Below are 10,625 nucleotides of genomic sequence, written 5' to 3' on the forward strand. Positions count from 1 at the left end.
TCACAAAAGCCATTTACTGCTCTTTTTTTTCTGCGCTTTTTTCCTCTCGAGTTGCGTCTTTCTGCACCTCTTCCATTTCCCGCGGCCGTCGCTGAGCGTTCCCGGACGGCGGCGTGAGCGAGGGGCCGGCTGGAGTAGATGGAACCGGGAACCCCCCCGCTGTTTGAAATAAACGGCAGGGGACGCGTCTGCTCTTTCATCCCGAGCAGAACCCCCCGCCACCGCTGCTCAATTACACCGCGGGCGACTCGATCCGGGCCTCCAATTACCACACGGGCCCCTTATTTACAACCGCGCGCATGCACGGGGACAAATTGCCTGGCGATCGCTCGCGCCTGCTACAATTTTGACATTTCTTCTGCAGAGATGAAGCTACTGTTGAATTATCCATTCAGGCCGAAGGAGACCGGAGACGAGCCCTATAGGCACACTGCTCTCATTGAATTTGTCCGGCTGTGTCCCATAATGCAATGCACTCGACTTGTAATGGATAAACCAGAATGCATCTCTTTATTTATTAATTAATTTTTATTTCCAAGATGTCCGCCGCTCACTATTAAACTTGATGCTTTTTTAGTTCTCGAGATCTCAGTTGTGATTAGCTTTTTTTCCCTTAAAATTCTTACGGAGAAATAAAACTAAATGTGTTTACACATGATGAGTATGGAGGTGTAAATGAATGTAGATTGTGGGGGAAACTAATCTGGATTTGATAAGAATTGAGGTCATATTAAGATCTTTAACAACATTGACTCGCAGACGAGACAAATCTGAGCTCTTCTCAAACTCTAATGACACCCACATTTGTCCTCTGGAGTAATATCTGGGACGCAGATGAGAGATTTGAGCAAGTTCCTCTTCATTTAATCTCGTTGATCTCTACGATACATAATTGAGATATGACAGATTTAGTTTACCGTGAGACACTGAATGCATGGTCAGGAGGATCTGAAGGATGTCGTGAACGAGAGGGGGTCGTGTCTGATGGTTTCCGGGTCTCATGTTGCTCAGACAGTTCCATCCGCCTGTACCTGTTAGCAGAGGTATGACAGCATCCCGACCCGTTCAGGTGAATTAATGACCCGTGACCTTCCCTCAATTACGTCTCATTAACCTCCGCCTTCAGGGACTTTGAGACACAATGGGAAGACATGAGAGTTTAAGAGTTGCCATTGAAAACCAACCCTAATGGCTTTATTCTGCTGTCCGTCAGTCAAGATCAAACAAAGAGCACCTCTGTCACAGCTTGAGCTCACTTCTGTCGTTTGTCAAAAAAAAAAAAATGCCTCATTATTGCTCTGCGCTTAGGTCATTTCCCCTTCTCAAAAAATGACCACGGTGACCTTCCACTTCTAAGGGTGCTCCTTCAGAAATTGTTCAATTCAATTTTATTATTATATTATTTATATATTATTCAGAGATATATTCACTATGTGCCTTGATCCAGGAGAAAATAAGAAAAACACAGAACGAAAGAACAGTGCATGGTGTTTATAGAACAAGCAAGATCATTCTAGTAAATAATCCATAATATCTAATATCAGCACGGCCCAGTGGTGAGGAACCCAAACTCCAGTGATGAATAAATGGATAAAAACAACATCTGGAGGAACCAGACTCAGGCGGGAGGGCCAGATCTCCTCTGACGTGTCACAGCTGCACTCACTGACTTTAATTAAAAGTTACTGAGGAAATGTTAATGAAGAATAGGGAGAGATTATTAGTTGTGATTTAGGAAGTTTCATTTGTTGTAACTGATTTGGTCAATTTTTGTCGTATTTGGTGATCGATCTCAGTTAACAGAGGACCGTTATAAGCAGGGAAAATCGTGATGGCATACACTGCTGCTACAAGACATATACTGTCTTACTAAAGCCGTGGTCACACTTGAATTTTCCCTCCATTGACTTCCATTGATACGCATACGAATGCGACATACTGGAAACTCAAGTCCGTCCGGAAATATTTCGCTGCGTAGCAAAGTTCAAGTTTGCTGAACTCTGACCTGCGAGTTCGCCCCCCGTGAGTGTGTGAGACCAATAGAAGATTGAAACGTCATAGCCTGACCTCTCTGTACCAAAAAATCCAAAATGAAGGAATCCCTCATTGTAGCAGTGTCGCTTCATCACGTTCGGTACAACACAACTTTAAAAGATTACAAATACCAAATAAAAGAGAAGCGGCTTGGTATGCGGAGGCAATAGAAACAGGAGCGGATGGTAAAGTTTAAACAGTGAAGCGTGTGATTTAATGTGAATGTGCGTGTATGTACTTGATCAACTGTAGTGACTGATTGTTCGCGCCCATTTTCGCAGCACCGTCCAAACGAATTCCGCATGTGCAGGGTGTCTTTGTCTTGTTTTGTAGTACAAAATAAAGGTATAAAATAAAACAAAATAAAAAATCAAAATACAAGTACTTGACTAGAAAAGTGACCTAAGATATTTGGTCTTGTTTCATGAAATAAGAATTAAGGAAGCTTATGGTAAATAAAGTTTCTTTTTCTCACCCCACGGACAGATTTCTTGCTTGTTTTTTTCTTAAACTAACTTAATTCTTACATTCCTTTACTAAAACGGGACTAACTATCTTAGGTCACTTTTCTTGTCAAGTAATTGTATATTGATTTAGGAAGTTTTAGGTATTTTCCCTAAAAACTAGACAAAAATTCTAAAAACAAGGAAAAATGTCATAGTCCGAATTTCATAATTTGCAGTATAATGTATCTGAGTGCAGCTATAACTTCAAACTTTTGTCATGTGATGTAAGTTTGCATTATATACAAAGTACGTCTTTGCTCTTGGTTGGGGATGAAATTGTCATTGCCAACTTTTTTTATTTCAGCAAAGCTGTTTTACAGTTTCCATCAATATTTTATCGTCCAGCTTGATAGTTATTATAAATCTGATTGTTAATAAATGTAAAAGCATGACTTTTTTTTGTTTTTGGGCATGGCAGACTGAAAGGCTTCATGTCAATCATGGACTCACCTGTCTCCTGCTCACCTGTGTCTCTCTGGCCGCTCGGCTCGCCGATCTTTGTTCTACATGTTGGACGTCCCAAAAGCCGTAGAACAATGACTGCAGGGGGTTTATTAAGGCCAATTATAGTAACCCAAAACTGACCCAGCTCCCCTGGAGCCCACGGAGAGCCTGTTGCGATGAAGGTCTGTGGACAATTACATGAAATGTGAGTTTGACACGTAAAGCGAGAGGAAAGTTATCGTGTGCAAAATCTCTGATTGAACACAGATCAATACAACAACAAAAAAATGGATTTGTGATAAATTGCTAAAGGACTAGAATGTGTTCTGAAGGTTGTCTGTGATGTGAAGGAGTTAAGATGCTCTGGAGGGTTAGATCTACAGACTAATGGCTCTGGGGTGGATATGAGGTCATAATCTCACAACACGATTTATTACACACGGAAACCATCATTAGACTGGTTTAAAAGGCTGTTTAAGGACGTTTGGGTTTACACGCCGATCAGTCACTCGCATTAGGGACTCACACTTTTATGCAGAAGTATGAAAGGGTGTCTTATACTTCATCAAGACTTTATAAAGATCACGTGTTTCCCCTTTCAAACATTAAAACCAGAGAAATGAATATGCATTGAAGGACACCACATCGATGCATCTTGGGCAGGTGTGCGACCGCCTTCAGCAACCGTCTAGAAACCTTAGCGACTTCAAACCATCTCACTTCAAACTCTCAGATTCTTTAAGGACGAGAGTGGAAATTGTCTTTGGTAATGTCACTGTTTAATAAACGAAAGTCTTGTGGAGTCGTAATGGCGCATTTCCCATTATTCCGCACGCGTTGTTACTGGAAACGGACGAGTTTCCACCGTATTATTTGTTTGACATTTGATTCCTGTGTTTTCAAGCGCTGTTGTGTCTTCAGACGTCTGTTCCTGTCAGAGGGCAAAAGCCGCCCCCCTCTCCGATCTATAAAAACAGATGGGGGGCCATTACCTTCAAAGCTGCTCGCTCTTTGTTTCCGGCTTTGCACGTGATAAAATATTGATGGAAAAATAGAAATATTTTGCCTCCTGCTTAATGTTGCCCATCCGAGGGGGGTTAATGACCGATTGAGACCCCCGATCTCATGTTACTTGAGCTGTAGCCGTGAATGGGCTTTCACACGAACCCTGTGGAGCCGTGCGCTCGATCGATAGCTTTTTATCAGAACACACGCGCTACTTTACCCAACTGAAGCAGAGACAGAGGCCCTTCTGTAGACCGCTTACAGTTTTCTTGGGCTTTCTCTGAAAAGATCTCTCTAAAGTGCTTTCAGACATTCTCAAACCCGGCCCACGCATTCTGTTTCTGTGTATTTCTAAAGGAAATCTTGACTTGGAGATGTTTCCAAATAGTGAAAATCTGATGCTGTGACGGCGCCGTATTGAAACCGGCTCGTGACGTTTCCTCAGATTGTTTTGCTGTCACAGAGATGAAACTCTCACATCAGAGTTGATCTCCAGGGTTGGTCTTGTTCGTCTCAATCAATATATTTATTTTCTCTCAGTGATTGTCTCTCCGGAGGTCTCTGGCCTCTTTTCGACTCGCTCGAGATGTTTTTCGATTCGTTTTCTGTAATAGACGCGAGAGGATCAGAAGGCCGCTTGGTTTGAGCGGGTGTCACGCTGTCTCTAAATGTTCTTTATCATCGATAACCTCAATTCCATATTTAAAACACTCGAATGTCTTTCATTTGTTCATTTTGCTGTAAAACAATAGCCGAGTCAACTTAAAATAATATCACGAGCACGTGTTTGAGTTAACTCAACAGACAGAGGCTAAAGTTCACCCAACTTACAAATGTATGTTAAAGTCATTAGTTGTCACAACATTGTCTAATTTACCTAATAAACAACTGAACTAAATATTTGTTGTTGGCTGAACATAAAAAGGGAATAGATTGATTGTTTAAAAATAAACAAATTTGTATTTTACTACAACTGGACATGTTTTCTCCCTCAAACAAGCCAAAACGTTGATCAAATATCTGTGTATCACGTTGTGTTGAGTGCATTTATACCGGTTGTGCTGTTGTGTCATGCACTTACAGCTCAACATTGAATACACAAACCTCAAATATGGTAACAATCAAAAACTATCATTCATTGAACAAACTCTAAACACAACAGATAACTATCAGGCACAATAATATTCAAGCATAAATTAAGCCGGCAAGAACTTAAACACTTTAAAAGAAAAACAAATAAGAAACACAGAATTCAACAAGTTCTTGGGAACTTTCAAACCCTTTTAATATAGTTTGTTCAGAAACATTGTTTTGTTCTGATGCATTTTGGCCAAAAACTTGAGAATCTAAGTCCAGTCAACAAAATAACCGTTAACACTATACATTTAGGCACCCTTTATGAAGCATTTATTTATGTGTTCATTAATGATTAATATTTCATTTACAAATGCATTATGTAGCTGATATAACTGCATGACTAAAAAGAGGAATTCTAACCAAAAACCAAATAGTTGCTAAATAGCCGTTTTTACTCGCTTGTAAATGCTATAAATGCTTAATAAATGTATTTATTCATTATTTATTTGACTGGAAAGCACATTCATAATTTTCTTGATGTTGTTTGCAATATGTGACAACAAAACCTAGTCTTAAGAGTGAATTTTTCGAAATTTAGATTTTTTTTAAACGGCAAAAAAATCGAAACTGGGTGAGAGTTCAAGTTGAAAATGTAGAGGATCTTTAATCTATGTCCAAATTCTATGCACATTGCAACTAAAACAAATCGTCCTTCTATAGCCATTAATAGCGGTTTTCGATTAAAGTCGAAAATGTTTTTTATCAAATCTTGTTCGATGGTCACGAGACATTATTCAAATTTAACGATTAACAATCTCTGTCACAATGTATCATACAGCATGAAAACAATCCACCGCAGACGCATCTCTCGCAGTCGGATGTTTCCCAGGAGGCTTTTAGGGCAGAAAGCGTGTGTGCATATGTTTTAAAATCATGTTGTTTGTCTTGCATTTGCTCAGAAGGCTTTCATCGCCCGTCCCGATCCACCCACATTGGCTATAATCACGGGACGACACTGACAACAGAAGTCTGTCCCTCTCAGAGCATGCTGGGAGAAGTGCTCAAACAACAGCATTTACCTGTTATTATCTCGCCGTCACCAATACAATGACAAACACACACCTCCAGCAGGTGAAGAGTAAGAGCCGAGCCACAGAAAGAGAAAAATCAGAGGAACACTAGAGCCGGGTCAAGCCGTCAAACACCGAAACAAGCCAAAACATCTGTCATTTTCACTGCAGGGTCTCACTGTAATTGAGTCGCTGAGAGTGTCTGTACCGAGAGGAATCGTCCGGCGGTTTCAAGCACAAAACTGTGATTATGACACGGTTTAGTTCTGAACCTCCAGTCCTGCTAAAAGCATACGGCTCTTTCTGCGAAGTTGAGCCCGATCATCACAAAACTTCGGATGTTTGGTTTTAATCAGATGTTTGCTTTCTTTACCGCGTTCTTTTTCACATAAAGAAGTTTCCAGAGTCCATTTTTGTGTGTAAATTGAAACCAAGAAAATGATGGCTAATTTTAGAGCCACTTTAATTCATTCAGAGGAAAATGATATTCTCCAATGTTCCTCTTTCATAGCTCAGGAGATGTGATGGAGATCTCAGTTGTGTTTCATTTGTTTTGATGAAACACACAAAGAGTCTGGAGGGGTAAAATGAATAGATTGTAGGGGTGAAATAATCTGGATTTGTGTACACTTAGATGAGAAATGTTTGAGATCTTGAGATGGAGACTTGAGAAATCTGAGCTGGGTTTGACACATTGTTGACATCTCTTCTCAAACTCTAATGACAGACACATTTGTCAGGTTGTGACTCTTTTTCTCAGAAGAAGTATCTGAGACGCAGATGAGACTAAGGCCCCTGTCACTCTTGACTATTTGTTCCATTGACTTCAATTCATACGCATGCTAATGCTTCTGACTGGAAATGCAACGGCCGTCCGAAGATATTTCACATATTTTCAGTCCAAGGACAGTGAGTTTGAACACAGTTTTCTTGCTTTGTCTTCTTGGAAAATTTCATCCACACAAAGCCAGAACCATACATTGTTATCCCATTTTTAGAATTTTCTCCTCTAATATAATGTCTCTGTTCACTTCATTTAAGTCTACGTCAAAACATTTAAATTCAAAGGTTTCTAAAACATGTAACATTCTTGAGTCTGTTGTAAGATTTCTTTAAATTTGTTTAACTGTATTTTAATTAATTACTTTTCTTTTTTTTCAAAAAATAAATAAAAACTGTTGATGTATGTTTTATTGATCTTCATGGCTTTGCAGAGTATTTGTGATGTCCGTTCTCTCCCCGGTAATTGTGTTTTATACCTTGAATAAATATTTTTTTTTAAGTTTAGGTTTGAATGCGTGTGACCAAAATAAGATTAAAACGTTACAACGTGTCCTCCCGGTACAGAAATGTAAAAGATAAAAGAGTCGCTCTCGCTTTTGTCATTTGCATGCTCAGTCAAGTTATGTTCTCATTTGATCTCTAGTAAATAAAATTAATACATTATGGATTCTTTTATTCTTTGCATTTCTTTTAGTTATGTTCAGTAATATTATTTACACTAATATCAACCCTTCTTATTTTTCACATGTGTTTTGTTCAAACTCTCCAGGAAACTAAAGATAATTCTGCGTTCGTGTTCAGGCAGCTGTCTGAAACCTGACACTAACTTCTGATGCTAAGTTTGTATTATTATCCTGTTGACACACACACACACATGTTCTCTGTGAATCTCACGCCTGTGGAAAGCAAATGATTATTCATGAAGAATGAAATCAGCAGATCCTGCAGAAGTCTGTGGACATTCGATCATCTCTGTGTTATAACTGCTTGCAGGAGACAGAACAATTACTGATACACTTTCAGCCCTTGAGCCGTTCACAGCCGCTTCAGATGCAGATTCAGATTTCATGTGCACATTTCACCTATGCATGTGTTTCTGTCCTCCATCTGCACATCAGATCACATCCAGTGAAATGGATGTCAGGGTAAATGTATCTTTTGGCCTTCTTCATTTTTCAGTTGGTAGATCGCTGTGAAATAAGAAAGAATACAATGAAGAAAACAAGACAAGACGGACTATCATTAATGTTTGTGATTGAATTTTTAATTGTTTGAAATTGTAGAAGTTTTAAAAGCGCGTTAAACAAATGTTGTAGTGATATTGCATAGGTTTTATAAAATACAAATTGCATGTTTTGTTCTCTTAAGTATTTGAATGTTCACCTATAACATCTCAACAAAAAACTTTCACATCCAAAGAATCCCGCTGTTTCACAAATGTTCTTCGTAGTGGAAAAACATTCTTCAGTTTTTTTCAGAAGAAAGAAATGGTTATCACAAGATGGTTTGGTTTCTTTGGGGAACTAAAATGTGTTCTTCTACAGCATTGCTGTGAAGAAGCTTTCATAGCATCTTTATTTAAGTGTGCAATCCCGTGTTTTTCCCATTTTAAATGTACTTTCCAAAGATGCGTTCCTGTCAGAGTGTGAGAAATACCTGAGATTCATACTCCATGTCACAAACATTCAGCCGACAGAACCAATTTGCATAAGCAGCTCTAAAATTGATGGCAATTTTATTGTCTACCAGCGCAGATGTTTCTGCCAGATGTTCCACATGTTCTGAAGGAGCTCAACACAACTGATGGATATCAACAGTATCACACTGAGGTGAAAAATGACACGAGACATTTCCTATGCGTAGAACAACCAACCAACACACATCACATCAGCAGCAACATCAACATTCTTTTAGTAAAAATGTAAGACTGAAATAGGAATGAACAACAAGTGTTCTTGAAGTTCTAAGTTGGAAATGATCCTGGCTCGTCTTTTTAAAGATGTTTGTATACCATTACTCTTATGGTAACAGGTAAAGTTAACAGCTCTTTAGCCAAAGGTGTTGTTCCAGCTAGTTTTCAACACGTAATTGTGTAACCTCTGTTGAAGAAAACTCAACTTGATCCGGAAATGTGCAGCAACTATCTACCAAACTATCTTTTAGATCATTATAGCACTGAGTCAGCTCTGTAAAGGGTTACAAATGATGTTTTGCTTGCTTTGGCTTGTGTTGTGCTGGTTTGGTTGGACCTGAGAGCTGGATTTGATACCATTAACCATAACATTGTAATTTAATGACTAGAATGTATGGTAGGTGTCAAAGGCAGTGTATTGCAATGCTTTCATTCTTACCTCAAGAACAGGACTGAATCTGTAAATATAAGGAACGTTTCATCATCATTCGTGGTGTTCCCCAGGGATCCATTATGGGACCTTTATTGTTTTCCTTTTATTGTTGGCCCTTATTTTTCAAAGAAACAACATTTAATACCACTGTTATGCAGAGGTTCCTAATTTTACCTTCAAGTAAGGTTTGAGACCACCGATTCAAGTGATGTGTATGATATCAAGAGATGGATGGCAAATAATTGTTTGCAACTAAATGAGGATAAAACAATGCTTTTAATTCTAGGTTGTCCAGCAAATTCTTCTCCTGCTCTAGAACCCCAGTTAGGTCCTCTTTCAAAAAATGTACACAAGCAAAAAAAAACCTTTTAGTGATATTTGACTCTTCCCTATTTTTTGATTAACAGATAACTGCTGTTTTAAGAGGAAACTTTTTCCATTTAAGGTCTATTGCAAAGTTGAAGAAAGATTTAGAAGTTGTGATTCATGCTTTTGTAAGCGTGGATTATTGCAACTCCTCTTTATTTTGGCCTCCCTCAGTCTTCATTATCATGAAATCAAGTTGTTTGACCGGGTCGTAAAAGAGGGACCATATCTCCCCTGTCTTAGCATCCCTTCACAATAAATCAAAGGGTGATCGGGCCTTTTCTGTGGCTGGTCCACAGCTTTGGAATGGTCTTCCCTATCATGTGAGGTCTGGTCCTTAATTGGATATTTCAAAATCTAAGCTGTAATTATTATTTTTAGTGTGTACATCTGATTTGTACTCTGTACAGCACTTTGGATCTATTTATAATGTGTTTAAATGTGCTCAATAAATAAACGTTGTTGTTGTTGTTATTAATATAACACTCCTGTGGTCACTCTTGCATTCATTAAAATTGATGTTGGTTCACTAATGCGTACACTAGCATATAAATATGTCATGGTAATAGTCTAGACAAAGAAAAGAGTTAAGACTGACAGTTATACTTATTGACATTTTAACAGTATGTATTGGTTATTTAATTAAACACATGTAAATATATTTAATCAAACCATATAAAGAATGGCAATGATTTCAGTGTTTATATACATAATATACAGTTAAAAGCACATTAGAACATAGAATGCTAGCTGTATAATGAACTGCCATATCTGCTCTCATGACCGGAGGGGAAAAGGGATCTGAAAATGAGCAGTTTTCCGCTTTGAGGCTTAGAAACAATACAATGGTGAACGTGAAACTTGGTCAAATGTGGCTTTGTCATATTTATTATTACAGATTCATCATTTCCGATCCGCTTGAATAAATTAGTGCTCACACCATGAGAATTGTACAGAATACGTTTAGAAATGTCATTTGTGATATGGCTCTTTGC

This window comes from Triplophysa dalaica, chromosome 4, assembly GCF_015846415.1.
Source record: "Triplophysa dalaica isolate WHDGS20190420 chromosome 4, ASM1584641v1, whole genome shotgun sequence".
Classification (NCBI taxonomy): Eukaryota; Metazoa; Chordata; class Actinopteri; order Cypriniformes; family Nemacheilidae; genus Triplophysa; species Triplophysa dalaica.